This window comes from Channa argus, chromosome 11, assembly GCF_033026475.1.
Source record: "Channa argus isolate prfri chromosome 11, Channa argus male v1.0, whole genome shotgun sequence".
Taxonomy (NCBI): domain Eukaryota; kingdom Metazoa; phylum Chordata; class Actinopteri; order Anabantiformes; family Channidae; genus Channa; species Channa argus.
In genome coordinates, this window is record NC_090207.1 from 16072103 (window position 1) to 16093329 (window position 21227).

The 21227-nt window shown below is 39.7% G+C and overlaps 1 long non-coding RNA gene across 1 annotated transcript in view; it reads right to left on the reverse strand.

The window, feature by feature from the left end:
• Nucleotides 1–21227, reverse strand: part of LOC137135706 (uncharacterized) — a 36524-nt gene that overhangs the window by 13985 nt on the left and 1312 nt on the right. The window contains exon 2 of the long non-coding RNA XR_010915480.1: nucleotides 7593–7691. This is a non-coding gene — a long non-coding RNA (uncharacterized lncRNA). The remainder of the gene's footprint in view (nucleotides 1–7592; nucleotides 7692–21227) is intronic.

Here is a 21227-nt window from a genome sequence, read left to right on the forward strand (position 1 = left end):
CTTCCTCATCTCTCTCCTCACTGCCCCCCTCTCCCTTGTCTCCTGCGCTGGAAAGGAAAGGTGATGCAAAGGTGGTATGACAGGCAAAGCATCCTTCACCATCCCAAAAAAAAAAAAAAGAAAAAAAAACGAAGAAAAGACATATGGAAGGAATCGAGTAGGTGGCTGGTAGGAAGGACGTGTGGATGAAAGGATGAGAGAGAAAGACAGGGAAGAGAGATGATGACTGAGATGATGGAAGGACATGGAGAAAAGATGGTGGGAAAAGAAGACACAATAAAAGTGTGAAAACAAAAGATCAGGATCAGAGCAGCACCTCTCACCATCTCACTCCATCCCTCTTTTTTCCGCTTCCCCCCTCCCACTCGATCCTCTGTTCATGTCAGGTTCCCACTCGCTTGCTCTCTTTCTCCCCCAACACCTCTTCTTTTTAGCCCCCACCCCCCACCCCCCGCTCCCTGCTCCCCTTTTGCCCCTTTTCCACTCACCTCCCTTCCCTGCTTTTGCTCCTCACCCCATCTTGGTTTTGCCTCTTAATGAGAGCTGGTGGGACAATGGTGCCATTGATGCCTGTGTTTGGGAACCCTGGACTGAAACAATCCCTGTTTACACAAGCAGTGGCACAGCCTGGACCCTCTCCTTCATTACAGCTGGGCCAAGTCTGATTAAGTCACTTCCGTAAGTGCTACAATAAGGCACTGAGGCACTACATTTCATGAATTCCCCTCCACTATACCTCTCTTTCTACCTTCAGTGCTTCCTCATCTGTCTTTCTTCTATATTTTTTTATCTTAAATAGTATTTGCTCAACCCTGTTTCTAGTTGCTAGCATTGATTGTCACATTGATCATCAACAACGATGAGAAGAATCACATAAGAGAAACATACAAGGAAGAAAGAACCACATAAAACAAGCAGAGACAGTACAGATGACAAAGTGTTTCAAAAATCTTTAGTTGACGTCTGAGTTTAGCTTATCTTTAAAATGACCTTCATAATCTGGGACAAAGCTAATTTCTTTATTAAAAATTCCTACTAAAGTTGGAAATGCTGCAGGCAGTGCCAGTATGACTGAGTAAAAGACATAAGAGAAAACTCTCCTCCCATAATGGTCTTAGATCATAAAAAAAAAAATTGGCATAGAGGTAGTGTTATCAAACTGATGTTCGTGGGGGAGATGCACTGAATCAGTGGATTGAAAGGCTTTTCACTCAACCACATCCCTCAGCTTTGTGGCTTGTAACAGAAGTATGCTAGCAGCACTATGCAAAACAGCATCATGAATATGCGTAATTAGGTGGGACTGGTGTAATTTTTCTGGGTTATGGGATGTGACATTTGTGGGGCAGGAGCATACATCAATGTAAGCACGACTGACAAATGGATAATCCCCTTTCTCTGCAATAAGGCATTTTACGCTTTGCAGTACAAAATATACAGTTTTCCTAGATACAACTAACAGCCTCGTGCAAAAAAGTACACAATCAAACCTATAAACAAATTCACACAGATACACATGCATAAACATGCACAGTTGGTCACATATGCAATGAAGGCACTGAAAAAAACTGCAGCATTTGGGACTGAAAGAAGTCTTTAGATTTGAACAAGATCTTTCATCATTTTTATAGTAAATATAGTGTAGAGAATATATTTGTGTTTATTATAGAAAAGCAGCAAAGTAAAGGTTCAATAATGATGGAGAAAACATGAACACTATTTAAAGGATCTTGCCCAGTCTTGGAAGACTACAGGACTCAAAACTACCATTGCCAAGCAACAAGGTTAAAAAAAGAACTGATAGGTTATTTAACATATTATGCTATTATGCTACCAGATATCAAATATCAAAAAATGGAGCACAGCTGATAAGAGTTGGAGGAAATTTTTCAACTTTTATTTCTACTAAGTCTACCAAGATTTCGTGCCTTTTTTCAATGATACTGAACCATTTATTTAAATATATGCTGTGCTTTTTCTTTCTTTTGCTTTAGTATTCAATTTATATGATGCTACAAAAGAAATGAACATTTGAATGCACAACTAAGGACAGGCACATGGGCACAGACACACCGACAAAAGCATCTATTAATAATTGGATCATATTCTTATACAACCAGACACACACACACACACACACACACACACATGGATATACAATTTCAACACACCTCTCTAGCTCTTCAGAGAGAGCCAATTTATAGATACTATACCAAACCCCCCTCATCACCTCTCGTCTCTATCTTTGCCTTGCTTTGCCCCTTTCCCCATCCCCATTCACCCATACACACACCCACATACACAGACACACACACACACACACACACACACACACACACACACACCGGCATGCACAGTACCCTGCCACAATCCACCGACTTGCCACACATACTGAAGTGGAGGACACATCCCTCATAGCACCCAGGAAATTAACTTGACATTTGATGCAGACAGAAAAAATATATTTCAGTGGGGGGAGGAAAAAAACAAAGTGTACCAAAGCAGAGATAGCATAAACCCATCCCTTGTTCACCCTTCCTCACCCCACCCCACCCTTAAGCCCAGGGATACATTCGAGAGGGATTTCAGCGATCTGCAATGCAGACGCCACTGGGTGCCCATGGAAAAATTAGCTTCATCTTTTGCCTGTCCTTCTCAGTGTATGCTGTCTGTCCCTCTTTGTTTCCATCTTTTATGATGCCAGCACTCCATTTTCATATTCACTTTCCCTTCCTTCATGTTTGTGTCCTTCTTTTTAGGAGGAAGATGAAAGAAATATACATAGCAGTATTGGAGGGCACCTCGATGGAGCATACGTACGAAATTAAGGCAGACCCTTTAAGCCACTCCTTTTGAACAAAAATTTATTTTGTCAGGATGCGGGTGATTTAAAATGTTGCCAATGTTATTTAGCATTTAGCTTGTAATATCTTAGCCACTGATACACATCAATTTATGTTTGATGAGTAATTATATTCATACAGCTTTGTAAATCTGGTTTAACCACTCCTAAATTAACAATCACTTGAGAAAAGATAAAATTAATAGATATTCACTGGTTGCAATTTTGTACAAAGTAATAAGAACAGTCTTTTCTATTTTACAGACTGCAGTGCACTTGCAGTTTCATGCATGCCGACTAGAAAATAAAGTGCTGTATGATCTTGCATATAGTTGATAAGATTAACGATCGCATCAAAGGCCTGGTGGTAACCTCGGCAAGGAGCCCAAACACCACAAGCGAGACCAGGCCCAATTAATACATCATTATGCACTTCTACATTTTATATCCGTGAACACACACAACACACAGCAAGACCGCCGACCAGCTAGTGTCTGTCTCAATATCCTTTGCATTAGACATGCAGGAATGTTAACATCATTATGCACAATGGCGAATGTCTGTCTGTGTGCTCCCCCCTTTTCTCCCCTACCATATTGTGTCTGTGGGTTAGTCCACATGTGCATGTGTGTGTGTGTGTGTGTGTTGTGCAAGGGGCAGCATTATTTAAATATGATTTGTTTTTTCTTTTGCATGCAAGCTGAAACAAATTACTGATCGTTGTGTGGATATGAGAGTTTTTGGACATGATATTGTTAAACCATGTCTACATTAATATCAGCATTCTGTCAGGGGAAGTGGTGCTGCAGGGATTAATTTCTTGGCAAAAGCACAGCTTTGCCAAAAGATTCAGCTTACATTTAGGGATTTTATTGCATAAATCATGGATTTAGCCACAAATCAAAATTGAATAAAAGTTTTGAATAAATGTTGAGGAAACGCACATATTTTACACCACACACTCACTTTAAACATGGTGTGATATTATGAATTGAAAAAAAAATGATGATATATAATTTAGGATGAAAGCAAAGTGGCTTTTTACTTTTACATACACAAATGATTTTTTTTTAAGACAATCTTTTCTGGTACATCCGTGACAATAACTCTACTAGTATCTTAAATATATGTAGTAAGAATTAAATTACATTTCAAGGAAAATAATTTAACCCTTTTTTAATAGCAAGAGGAAAAATGAGTCTGACCTACTTTGTCATTGCCTAATTCCCTCAGTCATTGAACACAGTCATGAAAATGTCAAATGCTTGATAAAGTTGAAGTTTTTACTATGAGGCCTAGGAGCAGAGGGGTTGCTTTCATAAGCACTGTTGTTTCTAAAATCTTTTCTGCATTTCTCTGAGGTGGTACGGTCAACATATTGCATCATCCACACACACACAAACACATCCTGCAGTGGCATTTGCAGTCATTGTATTGCATTTGCATTTACTGCATTTTATAATACCCCCTCAAAGAATGACACATTTTGTTGCATCACTAAAACTATGGACCGATTTTCCTCCCCCCAGAAAGAAAGAAATAAAACATTACAAAGCTACATCATGGTAAACTGATCTATCCAGTACTTATAAGCAGAGGAAACTCTACCAAGAATTGAGAAGAGATTTTAGAATCAAATTTAAAACCAATATTTTTTAAGTTATCTGCCACAACTTAAAAGAAGATTGTCCAGCAAGTGTTGTAGACAAAGTCCTTGGCATCGCTCTCTGCTTATAAAACTCCTCTCGTGCCACCTCGCAATTCCTTGCTGCTAGCGATTTGCATTCATTTGCATGATTTTACAATGTGCACATGCTTTGTTCTGACTGTATGATAATGCAGAAGGAAGCTCTGCGGCACTTTTACACAGGCTGCTGAAACCTACTTGGATATTAAATGAAAATAAAAAACGGTAGTTTTACCTTTTTTAATTATAAAGTGATTGGAGGGAGATTTACACAAATAGCAGATTCTTCCCTGGCACATCCATGATGATGTAGTGCATCTGAACGAGAGGGAAAAAAAGATAAGCAAGTTCTAGTTTTGTAGAATTTTTGAGCAACCATAGAAAGGACATATTGTGCCATCGCTAGGAGGCATGACGGTCTGCAATATATAGCATCGGGAAAGGACTGCATCCAAGCATGAAATATGGAATCACTTGAAAAAGAGGTAATAGGAAAAATTATAGATGGAAACTAAATCACTTAAAAATATATATTTCACTTATTTTACCTTATTTTTATAAACGTAATCCCTCTTCAGTTGTGTACCCAGTTTTAGTATTCATTTTTGAAAAATCTGCTGTTCTATTACCAGATCATAGAGATTTCAGGCTTTGTTTTTACTATGGCATCTTTACTTTTGATGTTTGTGAATGGACCTGCTGCAAAGTCTTATGTATGCTGGCATTTTTGGTTCTCTGTTGTTGTTTTATCTGTGCAGACAACATGCACACAGACGCAAGTGCCCACTCACACACACCCACACACACACACACACTAATGCTTTAGCACTCCTTAATCATGCAGACACATGCAGATGACTTCATTAATCGGTGTTGGATATCACTGATGATACAGAATCTGGCCTACAAGAGTGGAGGGTTTATATTCACAAAGCGGACGTCACATTGTAAATACTTACTCCCGCTGGCACCATAATTGGAAGCAGCTGTACTGCAAATATGTATATCTGATAGATGATGAGTATAGCATAGAAAATGAGGCAATGCAATATAAACAAACTATACTGTATAGTAAACATTCTGGGTTTTTATGGGTGCTTATCTTAATGTTTAGTAATTGGTACTCAAACAAATTTACAGTGGAAATGCTTTTGTATTGTCGGAGCTGTGAAAAATATTTATCATGACTGCTGAGATTTTCATATTGTGTGTGTTTAAGTGGCATGAGAGAGGAAGAGATTAGAAGATTAAATCTTTTTCCTCAATTGAGGAGGGAATATTTCCTGATCTTCAAAGATGGACAGCTGTCCTGATTTCCTGTTTCAGCTTCCAACTCATGACAATACCATGTTCATATGCATAGCTGGTGTAGGGATAGATGTTGCACATTCCCAACCCACCTTTATTACTAAATTATGTTAAGTCAGGTTTGGGCTCCTAATTTTAAACACTTGGCTTTTGGCAGAAAGAGTGAGATTTACTTAAGAACATTTTATTGTAAGTTAAATTCTCTCTCATCTTTAGCAGAAACACTAGATAGAATGAGTTGAAATAACGATTCAGTACATGTTTAGGTTGTTATATATTTTATCTGAGGCTGTGCTATGGTGACAAAAGCCAGTTGTATGTAATGTATGCAAATATATGAGAAATGCAGAGTTCACCGTAAGACACCTTCTTTGTGGTATGGTTTTCCACCCAGTGACTTGCCCTGCTAACTGGCTATCCTGAGCATTCCACCAAATCTCTGTGTGTGAGTATTGGGATTAATTAGGAAGAGGAACATCACCACACACTGAGACCCGTGGGCACTGACATACAATCTCTTCTCCCCCCACCCCCCAACTTTTTTTTCTTGCATCATCAAGAAATACATTTCTGACATTCTGAACATGCAACACAGAAAATGTATAGGCACTTTAGGTACTTGGGTGCTTTCTTTTAGTTTAACTTTTCATACTAAAGGTGCCACATTGTCATCGTTTCTAATCACAGAGAGCAAAAGCATGGCATGGTACCAAGGGTTGTTGTATATTTTCTGCTGACAGTGGCATATGTCAGTCATTACAGCTAGTCCAGCAAATTGTATACCTCATATCCCAACACTTCACAACACCTCAGTCTCTTAAGAGGTCACCTGGTGGTAGGAAAACCTGTGCCAAAGTTCAAATAAAGAAAACACAGTTCCTGCGAGCTAATACAAATAAAATAGCACAATATAGCACAAGGGTAAGCTCAGCTGAATAAAACGTTTGTCTCTCTTCAAAAACATAAAATGTCACATGTACATGGTCAGAGTTCTAACTGGTAGAGCAGGATGTCCTGCATGCAAAGCAAACAATGTCAGGACAAAGGACATTTACTGTTATTGGCTGGGGGAAATTTGTAAAATCACTTCCTGGTTGTAGCTACTGGTGATGATGATGGTGTGTGTGTGTGTGTGTGTGTGTGTGTGTGTGTGTGTGTGTGTGTGTGTGTGTGTGTGTGTGTGTGTTGATGCTGTAGTGAACACTGGACCTCTGTTTCTCTTTTTCTATGCTTCATGTCTTTGGCATAGAGAACAGGACATAGAATGGGTCAGGGGATTTAGTACTGCCCACCATCACATTGCCTGAGCTGAGCTGCCTTCAAACCACTGTTATTCTATTTACTGTGTCCTCTGGACCACTACTAACATCTGTGGCTTTATCCAACACACACATGGGCAAACTTTTGCTGCAGGCAAACAGACACACACGGTCACAGACTAACACATCAACTGAAATGGGCACAGAGGGGGGAAAAAGATGCATGCCAAAACAGAAATGTGGATATCTTTGACATTACTTTCTAAAGCTTCAAATGGCTGCATTTACTTTGTGCAATAGATACAAAAGAGATGAGGGACTGTAATTTATAAATGTGAAAATTATACTTTGGGTTGATTAGAACAAATTTGGGCTGTTATTGCCAGATACACAAATGGCTATCACGGAGATTTAAAAAACCTAAAGCTTATCATGATATTTCTGATTATCAAATGTTTAGACATGCTTATGTTATAATTTATTAACCAAAGCTCACCTCATTTGGGTCCAGTAGAGAAAAAAATCCTGGAGATTCTGCATTGACCACTACTTCCTGCTGCTTGCAGTTCTGCACACCCCTTTTCCCCCATTACATCTATAGAGGACACACACAAAAGTGGGGAGTAAATACATTCACCAAAAGATTTCCTTTACATGCTGATTGACTGTTCTTGAGCAAATCACAATTAACATGTTTCCACTAAAGAGAAAGGAAGAAAAGCAAACACACATTTCCCACAGGTAAGTTTTCTTGCAAGAATTCAAATTAGCAATAACTTTGTGCAAATGTTGTTTCAACCTTTACACTTTGCTGCAAATAGCAAGTCTAACTTGGGACCTTCATGGCACAAGAGCAACTGGTTTACAGATCATCTGAAGGTCATGGAAGATGTGCTGTTTTTCATACTTGAAAATATTAATAGGAAATGCTGTTTAAATGTTAACTTAGGCAGAGAATAATTTGGTCTAGTAACATCTTCCAGGCTAATTCTCTTGTATGCTAACAGCGTTTCAGCAGCCTTGTTGTTGAATCCAAACACCCTTGACCTCTGCTTCCTCTCACTGATGAGTGAGCAGGTCAAAAATGTCAAATGTCAAGGCTCAAAGACAAGTCCTTTGAGTTCAGGGGCAATCATCATAGATTGCAGCAGGCTGTGGTCGTCTGATACCTCATTTTTGACTGCACACAGCAACATGCCAATAAACAAGAATATACAAACATTCTGTTTTGATTTCATTTTAATCATTTAATCCTTTATACACACGTGACTGCTGACATTCTCTGCATGTGCCCCATATGTAGATGGGTTTAGGAGAAACCAGTCAAAAACAGATCAGATGTCAAAAATGAAATGTAGCTGAACTTGAATGACACACAGTGTTCTTTTGACATTACAAAGATCATTCTTTTAGCTGTTTTTTTAGGGTTTTTATACAAAAACATCAACATTATGAGTTATTATTTCTTTCCTGCTGTAATGCCAAGTGATTGTGATTGTGGCTTTATTACAGCTCCATATCATCATGTACACACACACACACACACATACAAACATGTAACCACACGCTTAAACTGATGCACACACTGTCAGGAGGCTACATGGCAATAAAAAGTAATACAACCACACGTAATTATTATGATTATGTTCTCAATTTTATTTAGATATTTATGTCAACAGAAACAAGAAAAAATGCATTAAAATTTAAAACACTGAAAAAGAATGCCACTCATCAATGACCTTTAATTAAATTAACACTTAAGGACACATAAGAAGAACTAATAAAAGCACTTATAATATCTTTATACATTTATGCATATTCCCATACTGCCCCTTGCAATGTTCTACATTGTGTCATGTTGGTTGTGTGGCAAACCAACTGGTGTGTGTGTGTGTGTGTGTGTGTGTGTGTGTGTGTGTGTGTGTGTGTGTGTGTGTATATTTCAAGCCCTACGGCAGGGTTTAGGGTAACTGCAGTGCTCCCCCTCTTCCTTCACCTCGCTCCCTTTGCGGCTTGTGTGGCTTGTCTCATCCCATCTCCCTCCTGCTCCTCTATCTCCCTCTCCCCACCGCTACTCTGCTTCTAGTCTCTGTGCAAATGGTGCGTGGGGGGGGTTGAAGGGCTACAGTGGCAACAACATTGGCAACAATCACCCCCTGCTTTCTCTAAAGCAGCAGTGATGCAAAGGATGCTAAATGTAATTGAAATTGCATATACATGTATATCACTCCGAATGACACAGACACACACACATTTTAAGATGCCATGAAGAGCAATATATGCACAGCCTACACAAATTATTATAATAGAGTGTGAAAACAAAAATTATATTTACACAAGCTGCACTGATTTGAAATAGTATAAGAAAATTACAATTGGAAAAAAAGCAGGTATCTTGACTTAAGGGATGCATACTGACTGTGTCTTTTCTCACAACATGTGACTCCTCACCAATTGCACCTACCTACATGACAAAAAAGAAGTAGTCAAAGAACAAAAGCATTTCCTTTTCGAGAGGTGTGTCTACCCTCCACCCCGGTGCCTTACAGTGTTTCATTATCCAAAGTCGAGGTCTGCTTTGCCACCCAGCTCCCCCATGCTGCCTGTCTCATTTCCTCACGGTAACAATCCATTAGCCAACGCCAGGCTCAAACACGCAGCTGTTTAATTATTCTCACTTCTTTGGCAGCACGCCGGGGCGTACCACTCATCAGAGCAAATGGGGAGGTTGGCAAGGGGAACAGCTGATACTGTATGTATACTTTATGAATGTAAAAAGGGACAACAGGCAATGCATGCAAGGCACATAGCGTACATTGATATAATTTCCTCACAGCTGTGTACACACTTGAAGTATACAAACAATAACATCCAAACTGAAATAGACATATAACTATAGAAACAAATTTACACATTATCAACTGATTTAAACCAAAACTAAAATCAGTCAAATACTTCTGATAGCATAATTTCCTTATACGGTGAATATCTATTTCTGTGTGTGTGTGTGTGTGTGTGTGTGTGTGTGTGTGTGTGTGTGTGTGTGTGTGTGCCTGCGTGTCGATACCTGAAAAATGGGGATGATATGTGGTATATTCATCTTGAATAATTTCCTGCACATTCTTCTTAATGCTTAATGCCTCAGGAGCACATCAGATGAAGGGGATTGTTAATGCTGTGTCTGTATCTCACTGAATTTTATGTGTTTATGCACTGTATTTATGTGTGTTTGCGTGTGTTTGTTGGCTCTCTAAGTACATTTAAGATAATTAACAGATAGGAGAGATAAGCTAGTGTGTGTGTGTGTGTGTGTGTGTGAGAGAGAGAATAGAAGAGTAAAAGAGCAGACAGAAAGAGAAAGGAATAGTATAGTGCTAACTGTCACATATTGGAAATATTGTCACCAACCTCTATTCTTTGCTCTGTAGCATTTGTAGTCATTTTTTGTGTAAAAATTAAAATCAAAGGTATCATGTTCAAGTTTTATCAGTTAAATGCTCCAATTTTATTCTTAAGTTTAAAATTCACTGATACATTTGTCAGATATGCAGTATGATTTCTATGATCTCTTTTATTTCTATGATCACTGGAAATTTAAAGTGGCAAGTTATGGTTTAAAAGTATAGCGATTAAATTATTTAAGGTGGCATTAGAAATTGTAAAGGAACAATCATCCGCGTAACTTGAAATATGTTGAAATAAAAATGTTTTATGTGTCACATTACAATGCTTATTTTTTCTCAAACTGAACTCAACATAACTTCATCTACAAATAGTTTCTTGGGGTGAAATAAATTGCAAATTGGATTTTAGTTCTGTTAGCTATGGTACTAGTATTAGTGCTCGTGCCCAATAAACAGCGTGCAGCAGTAAGCTAAACACATCCCGATGTTGTAGGTGACAGCAATCGAGGGAATTATACATGCAAATGAAATGCTCAGCATGCCTAGCTGCCAATGACAGTAAATGAATAATTGACTTCTAAAGCTCTGTGTTCCTGTAAACATCCTGCACATGAATTTGTATGCGTTAATGTGTATGCATTGCATGTCTATGCCAGCGGACATTTTAGGTCTACCCTCCTCACACTCTCACTACTGCCAAACGCCTTAAGATGGTGGCACCTTGAGGCAGAGAGAGACACTCATAGAGAAAGCCAACCTCCTCCTACCATTCCCCCTTCTTCCAACTCAGGTCCTTGTGACAACACAGGACAGACCCCCTTCCTAACCCTTAGCACCCCTAATAAATATTTAATTCACCCCTCTCTAATAAGGATATTAAGCGAGTACACCCCAGCACTGGCGTGTATGCATGAGTCCTTTCTCATCAAATTTACATAAAAGGGCCAGATGCTAATGCGAGTGTAGCAACTACTGCTCAGTGTTCTATATGCACTGGTGCTGGCTCCCTGGTCCGAGAGCCCATATAATTTAATTGCCGTACGGCATATATTTTTCAAATGGTTCACCATTTCTAGATTGCATTCAGGCCTCAATTCGCTACACTTTACAATGAGCAGAGAGACTGGCATGTTTTAATTGTGGAGTTGACACATTGGCAGTGTTTATGCTTATTTAATGTTTTCTGGAGATCCTCCCAAATGTGGCTGTGGTGAACACAGAGATGCTGTGTTTTGCAGAGTCAGAGCTTCTTTAAACATTATTTACATATTGAAGTAGAAAAGCAAGTTGAGGTTTCAAACTGTGTTATGCTGATTTTACTAATTGGAAATTGAAAATGAATACAATAACAATGATCGTGATAATTTTGATAATACCGTGGATGTACAGGATACACAATGACATTAAAAGCATCCACACCACTTAGATGTAAAGTAAAGCATAATTGAGACTGAGCACCACAATGCTTTAGGTGTAATTAATTGAAGATGAATAAGGAACTAACATGAAATATATTACTTATATTCTTCTCATCTTCAAGCAAGATCCAAAGCATATTTCAGATGCAATTATACCTATTTATTTATAGTGCAGAGTATTTGCATAATCAGAAGCCAGTTGAACACAGAAATCCTGAAAGAGAGACAGACAGCCACCTTTAAACCTGTGGTGCAAACATAGCAAGTATGCAGACATCCTTATTGTGCACTGCGGCTACATAGAGTACCTGAAGCATATTTAAGTTCATGTTGGCATTATCACTGGCAGTATAGGTACAAAGTGTATAGTGTGGTTTGTGTGGTTTGTGTGCCCCTCCAAACACACAAAAAGAGATTTTGTATCAAAACAATATATGGTATGATGACTGCATGTTATTAGAATGGGACAATCTTATTTTGGGGTTTTACAAACCCCCTTTTGAGCTCACACAACATTGCTTGCCAAAAGCATTACAGTTCAATAAGAGATTTTAACAAAATGTTACATGTGTATAAGACACAAAACTATATTTTTTCTTCCCTCTACACTGAGCCTTGTTGCCTTGAAAATAGGGACAAGGTTTTATAGTCAAAATGTGAGACAAATTTAAAGTCACTGTGGCAGACTAGCCGGCATACTGATGGAGACTTTAGATTAATAGGGTAGAGCTGGTCACAACATGGACCAAAGTGTTGGCAGTAGCAATTTTTGGATGACCAACTTTTGGCTTCACTTCAGATTGCAACTTTCAGCTTGAAAAAAAAGGTACATAACCTCACAACTTTGAATAATTTGTTATTTATAATTAATTTATATCAATATTTATTTATTATTTACTGATACACATAAATAGTGTTGGACCACCAGTGTCCTGAAAGTTGTGTCTATTTGGCTCATGTTTCCCTACGTGTTAATACTAAAAAGCTTTATTGCAAATATACAGTAGATGCACATTATGCTACATGACACATACTAAAGAGATGATTTTAACACCATAAGCACTAGATAATCTCATCATACCAGAAAATAACCAACCTACACAACTCTGTCACTTTCAAACACAATATCCCAATATGTGACATATGGAATCTTTGTATGTATGAGGGCAGTTCTAGTCTAACACGTCGGCCATGCATCTCTACGTACTTAGCTAAAGGGGAGAGCCATACAGCAGGGCAGAGCACAGCATGCCCGCTGCTCTGTACAAGACGCTCAAGTGGCCATGCATGATGTCATTAAAAAGGGCCTAACCATGACATTCCTCAGTGGATTATTGGCAAGTTATGGCTGGTTGGTCTGTTTCAGAGGGAGGTCGATCAGATCCTGCTTAATTGGTAAAGACACCATTGAAGGAGCCAGTGACACCTTTTGAGTTTTTGTGTGTATGTTATACTAAAATACAATCTCAGACTTTGTTCTTATACTTATACGTAAGTTCATTTATCAGCAAGATTAACTTTAGTTTGTGGAGTAGAGAAACTCAAACTAAATCCATTAACTAAACATGTGAGGTTACCTTACAGGAAACACATCTAACATTACAATCTGTCTCCACATTGAGCAATGAAGACAGGAATTCTGGGAATTCTTGTTTCTTGCAGAGAGCACTATAGACTTATGCACACACATATGTGTGCGCACGCACGCACACAAACACACACACACACACACACACACACACAGATACACACACAGACACACACATACTAACACACACACTCGCATGCTCACTCTCACAGAAACCAGGAACCTGTCCTGCATTGGCAGGGGCTGATGCTGCCATGCGCACGGTGATCTCACCTACCGTTGCCGTGGCGACACCAACCAGAGGGAAAAGCCTTGCTGTGTGTGCGCATGCGTGAATGAGTGTTTGTGATTGTGACAGAAGCTTGAGCTGGAGGAAGAGGGGGAGGAGGAGGAGGAGGAGGAGGAGGAGGAGGAGGAGGAGGGCCTGCAGGAATTCACATTGTGCCTCGCTTGTTTAAGGTGTATGCCTCATTCACTTACTACCCTTTATCGGGGCCAATACTGAACCTGACCTTTCAATCATCAAGCCAATAAATTCAGCATGGTTGTGTCTTTAAAATAGCACGGGGCTGCTTTAATGGAAAAGGTAAAGTATATGGGATGGAAAAGGGTGTGTGTCTATTAATTTATATAAGCTATTTGGTGAGGCAAAGATAAACAGGAAGTAAACATACATGCCCAGAAACTGAAGTGACACATGCAAGCATGCATTCTGCACACATTTGTGTAACCTCCACCACTACTGGCCCACCACTGCTCTTATTTCTTTTCACAACCAAAACACACTACCCTACTACCAGCTGGTATTGTTGAATTCTATTAGTGATGAAGAGCTAACTCAGACTATAAGGGTCATCTGCTCATCAATGGGCGGCGGTGGACTAGGCTTGTTCCACAGTCATGAATGCACTGAATTCATTACTCCTGGTGCACAGATGGTGTCTGGCTGCCTGTCTCAAGTTCAAGTTCATGTCCAGGAGACACACACAGAGACACACACACACATACACACAGAAAGAGAGAGACATGGCCCAAGCCAGACAGACAGACGTTGTTGACTGAGACAGAGCTATTGTTCCCTTTCATCAACATGATGTACTAGCCTCACAGGCTATCTGAGATGCCTCGATCAGTTAATCGCACGGGACATTCAAACACAGACATACATACGTAAATGCACATGGTTCCTCTCACCCAATCATAATGCTCAGCAGTTTAAAAATGCGCCTGCATTTCTGTTCCGTGGACCTGGATAAAATAGTTTGGACTTTAGCTGCCTAACTCTGTAGATGATGTTTGTTGGTAGCTCAAAATTTAACAACTTTTCTTCCAGAAAAAAAAGACATGTCTAACCTCTTTGTTATAGCAAAGCAATCTTGGAGTAGGCCGCAATGAATTAAAATAAAAAAGCCAAGTAACACAAACATTAATAAATGGCACCTGTGTGACGACTATGTTCACACCCTTTGTTTGGCACAGAAATTACCCAGGGCTCATAGTGCTACTGCACCTGCCATACACAGCACAGAGGTAAAGAGAAAGCACATAAAAACCTTGGGCACGCCCACATAAAATATGCTGATTGCCTGTCTAATGAATATGAAAACACCTTCTATGGTCGCCATGGTTTTGTTACTCAACAAATCACGTGACAACAATGGCTGCGGCAAACTGTATGTGTACGAGCTTGGAAGAAGGGCACAGCCGAGCGCATAGCCCCTATTTACTGAAGAGAAGGAAAGGGGATTGTCACCACATATATTTATATGTATGGAAATGGAGTGCTGTGAAATAAACATAAGGGTCTGCAACAAGCTTAAACGGTAAAAACACTTCTATAAATCATGAACAACCATACATTTGGCCACCCAACACACATGAAAGAGTGCTTATAGAGAAACAAGGATGCATAGAAAGGTACCTTTACATTATCAGGTGTGAAACTAAGAAATAAAAATATACACATAAAGCAAACAGTTCATTATTTGAAGAATTGATGGCCATAGTGTTTGTAAAAGAAACGTTAATGTCACCTCAGTTGGTGAGATTTAGGCAGGTAAGGCTGTACAAATTGGTGCCAACCCATATTGCATCTTTCCTCCATGCAGCCCAGAAAAGCTGAAAGTGGCACCAGAAGGAGATGCATGCAAGTGTGATTTGCAGCTGTCTGAGACATGTGATACTGCTCTCTCCTGGTAACAATACATCTCAGATTCAAATTGTATATCCCATTGACTGGATCGACTTTGATCCCTTTCGTATGATACTTTAAATAGATATACTATACATACTGAATCTAATAAATCCTATTACAAATATAGAAGAGAACATCCTTTGTTTCAAATTGGTGTTTGAGTGCTGAACGGGCCACTGTTAAGAAATTAAGCAACAAAGAAATTAAGATAAACAACAATGTGTAACCTATTTAATAAAAGGATACTGGATGTGCTATTGTACACAATTTGTTGAATGATATGAGAAGGTGGCTTAGTTATAGACTCTACATTTTTTTTCCTTACTCTAAGTTGACATTTAGTGTGGCCCCCAGCCTTGAAAACACTGTTTCCTTTCATAAAGCTAGACGACGATTTCAATCGACTTAACTGAGGACAATAAGACTTGTTTTATTCACCACTGCTCGGCCCAAATTGTGTTCTCAAATTTTCTTTTGGGCAAACGGCCTGGTATTGTAGGCTGCCTTTGACAGGGGTCGGGAACAAGAGACACTAGTTTTGTCTGACAGTGTGAGAAAGTCGACAAGAGACCTTTTCATAAAAGGCAGTGCTGAATTCAGCCACTGTGGCTCTGTTTAACACTCCACTTGAATAATCCTCTGTTGCAAAATAGCAGATTTCTGAACACATGCTGAACTTGAACTATGACTTAATGAGATATTTTGAAAGCTGAAAATTAAAAGACACACACAAACATAACTATAAAGATAGATCCAAATGCATCAGAGCTGTTTTAACACGTGGTCTACACCGGAAACAGCCTATCATTACAGAGATTCTGCATTTGCCAAGTGCATAAGATTCATCTCAAACTCTGTGTGTGGGCTTAAAAGATCAATACCAAAATTATTTTTATTGATCGTCAAATAAGTGTAAATAAAGCAAAATGCTGATTGCAATGGAATGATTTTTATACTGGAATTATATTTTTTTAACAGAGAAAGCATATTACAATTTGAGCCATTAGAGAATGTTGCAGGTTAGGTGACCAATGGATTAATCCATAAAGAAACAGATTTTTACCTACTTAATCCCGTATTCCGTGTTTAACCCCACTGCTTTATGTTGCACACAACCCATTAATAATATGCAGCTAGCATTTTTTCTTCTAGTCACCTTATTTCAAATCGGCTTCTTTTCTCGGTCAAGTTCAAATACAAACAGTTTCACCTATCGAAATGTCCTATATGTATTTTTTTGAGACTAATTCTCAGGAGAAGAAGCCTATGCAACGCATAGAACCTTGCTTGAGCACTTATGCAAGTGGGCCCAAGCGGGATTACAGAGTTGCAGCACATCCCTTTCAAATTCATAAACCGGCATAGTTTTAAGATAATGACCCAAAGTCCTCATTATCAGTACAACTGGCGACACATTACGCATTCAAGACCGTTACTACTCCAAGTTCAGGAGCGCCGCGTCGGCTGGGGCTGGGAAACGTCGCCTCTTTCTTTGGGGATGCAGATGAGTCTGGTGCACTTGACGTCTTTTCATGACCCCTGTCGTCCCCCATCCCCCCTCCCAGCCCCTCCAGGCCCTCACGGCGTTGTCTGTCATATTGGGCCTGGGTATGGCATTGCCACTTGCCCCACCGAGCGTGGGAATGGGATCGTCCAGTCGTTCACATCTCCTGCACTGCGGTTAACGGAATCAATTAAGCAGGCCCTACGCCCCCACTACACACGCACACACACACTCACACACACATCACCCCAATCCCTCCCTCCTCTCCTCTCTCTTCTGCCACCTCCCTCCTTCTCCTAACCCCACACCCCATCTTTCTCCCTCTCTCCATTTTTGTCAGTTCAGTATACGTCCTAATTATTAGTGTTTGGGATGCCGGCGCCGTTTCCTGGCCAGACTCGATCATGCTGAAATAAGAAGCATGAAGGCGCACACGTGGGTTCCAACACAAGCTCTATATGTCACTCTTTCACTTCGGGTGAAATGTCGAAGAGGGATAAATGTTAAAATTCCATTCAGTTAAAATAAAAATTTAAATCATACATCATGTTTAAGCTTTAAAAAGGTTATAAATAAAAACATGCAATTTCTGTCCTGAAGGAAGGACTGTGTGTTAGAGTGAACGTGTGTGTGTGTGTGTGTGTGTGTGTGTGTGTGTGTGTGTGTGTGTGTGCAGCAATAATGTGCAATATGTTTCTTTGAAAAAAGTTGCACAAATAAAACTGTCCCTTCCTAGTGAATATTACCTGACATAAAAATTCAGTTGTACATTGTGCAATAACATAAATCAGAATAAAATCACAATGAAGTCAGTCAGACGAATAGAATCTACATGTTAAGTTCCATGGGGAAATTGCTCAATAATGACACGAGTTCTCCACAAGTCCTCGACGAGTCTGGAAGTAGTTTTTACTTTCGGTTATCTAGCTTTATGACGAGCAGAACACTCATACAGCTAGATAACCAAAGATAACAACTCACTTCCCAATCTCCAACATTAATCCACATGTACATTTCCTCTTCTGGTCTCCAATGTTCCATCTCTCAGAGCTCAGATAAATTAACCAACAGTCATTAGCGTCGTTCTCAAGTTACATGATATCCCTTATATATTCCCTTTTTGCCATTGATGGCCTCTATTGCGCAGTCCGAACTGGTATACACCCGGTGTAACAAGGTGGTAATTCTCCCCCCAAAAAAAGATATATAATCCAAATGTTAATGTCACATTCACTTGACATCAACCAATAATACAGAGTTGAAGTAGGCCTTGAAAATCGCGGGTAAGGTGCAGTCATCCTTGCACAGGGGCCCTAATTTGCAATGCAAATGGATTCAATCCCACAAAAGGTTCTTTCGCCTCTATTAAGTCGTTGTAGCAGGAGCAATAGATATCCTGTGCGGCCGGCAGAGAAGAAACACGGTAGACAAGGGAAAAAGAAGGAAATCCAGTTTCCTGTGGAAAGTGCAACAACAGCACAGGGAATTACAACGCAAATGAGGACAGCAGCCTGTTTTTTTTTGTCTAGAGAGTGTCAAGTTGTCACAGTTCACATCCAGAACGCACTTAAGGAGAGATATAGCTGAGGACTCAGAGCCAAGGGGTCCGTTCTTCAGGCTGCGTGCTCGGTCGGTCTGCAAAGAGTGGGGGAATAAGGGCCATCCCCAAAGGATAGGGGGGCTGGGGGTGGCCAAAGTATGGACCAACCCCGGTGAGGTCAAAGGCCTCGGACCACGACAATGTAACTGCGGTGATGTCATGAAAAAAAAATCGCAAATGCACCCTCCTATTCATGCACAGTCTCCATCCATTACACAGCCCGCGTTGGAATAAGTCCGCCTCGCAGCGACCAGTCTGCACGCGTTCTCTCACTCAGGGATGAAAATGGATGACAGAGAAACCACGGGCTTTTTTTTTAAACACAAAACGAGGGAGATTCAACTGCTTTACATTGAAGATGCGATCAAAATCGGCACATATGAAACAATAAAAATGCAACTGCTGAAAGAGAAGGACATCCTGGAGGTGCCTGAACGTCAGCATCCTCTGTCTATTCATTGCAGGTTATATTTTTCCATTCGCGATAACACGCTACTCGCTTGCTCGTTGCTCTTCTTCTCTCATAAAGTACCACTGTAGGAGTTAAATTGCCCTCACGTTCTCGATTTTGCGTCGAAATCCTCACTAGCCTCGTGTGTGGGGTTTTTTTTTTTTTTTTTTTGGTCATCGTCGCATCCAGAGGGTAGACTACAATGGTATTCAGGTGGTCTGGCGATGTCGCTTCACGCGAAATAAAGCACAAGCGCTGCACCATGTACGTGTGTTAACCCGCTCACTTTTCCACAGAAAATGTAAGTAGTTAACCAACAGCTCAGCATAAATGGGTCAATATATAAGATCTTTGTAAGTGAGTCAACAATAACAGGCTGTGGGACATGTGATGGATCATGCGCAAGAGCATGCAGCTGCAGGTTACCGAGTCAGTTTGTGGCACCTTGTGTAGGCAACTTTCATTCTCGTCGGAACACAAAACACTCCCAGTTCTTACGCAAACAAAGTTACAGTCTGACAGTTATCGGCTTAATTCGTGTGTGTGTGCATAAGAGTGGGGACTGTGTGAGTTTGTGTGTGCGCATGACAACTGAATCGGTTTAGTTAGTGACAAAATAACACTAAATAATTTGTCAGTGACACAATCAGCGTTTTTTTGTTTTTTGTTTTTTTGCCCTTTTCAGGTGTCCCATTCACTTGCTACTGTTTTACATAGGCCTCTCCAGTTTACACTCGTTTCGTCGGTAGGAGGGGCAAAGCAGAGGTGTTTTAATGAGCATGTGAGTCACAAGGCCTGTGCATTTCAATTAGGGAGTACTATAAATACCCCTGGTCCCAAAAAGTTCACAGCCACAGCTGTGTTCCTCTTGTTTCTATATTTCAGGCACATCTATTTAAATGACCCGTCCTACCTGCAACATACAGTATGACACAAGCCAATAGCCTGTTTGTGTCCAAATGTTACTCATATTGTGCAAAATATTCAAAATTTGCAAATTTACTCAAATGTTGTCGAAATTTTACACATCCATGATCGTTCTGTCCCTTTGATGTGGATGTGATTAAAGTTCAACTGTAAGGCCAGGTTCACATCATTGAGATCAGCATTATAAAGCACATCTCATTAGGGCAAAGGATGCTTCAGAAAAGGCCTCCCACACACAGGCCACGCTTTACTTGCAGCACACTTTTTTTTAATTCACAACCTACTGGTTTCCTTGAAATTATAATAAGCTGTATTTCAGTAAAGGTTAATGATACTGTGATGTGAAGTCAAAAATATCAACAGGGAACAATTGCATTCCTATCATCATCCATGTTGTTTGAACAAACAAAAATGTTTTTTTTTGCATAGATAAAGGCTGAACGCATTGTTTTCAAGACATTGTGTGACGAAAATGGTGACGTTATTCATTCAATGTAAGACATTTGTCTTAGCATATTTTTATTTAATCAAGAAAAAAATGATGTGAATTTATTCAAATTACTTAAATATATAATATATAATACTTAAATAACTAATGTGGCTTTTTTTATTTCTGTAAAATGACTTCACACACACATCGCTCCCGAAATCCCACTTCTCACACAGCGTCTAGTTCACACCAACTCAGACAGTGTTCGCGTCTTTAAATGTGCTTTATACATAGGCCGAATTAAAATAATTTCAACCAAGACTACTCTTAACAAGATGGTCGTTTTTTAAGTTAAGTATGGAAAGCTGAGACACAGACGCTCTATTGTTTTAGTAATATCGCCGAATAAACTCTTACATAGGCTGGACTGCAAAAGGCTGAGTATAACGAGTGAAGCCAGAATGAGCACAATATTTGTCAGTATTATAATATATCAACCATGTCTAATGCAGACTTTTAGTTACCCCTCAGTTGTCGTATAGAAACTATGAAACTATGAAACTATGAAAACTATCAAAACGATCTAATGAGTGCGCCCTATTCCAAATTAGGTGA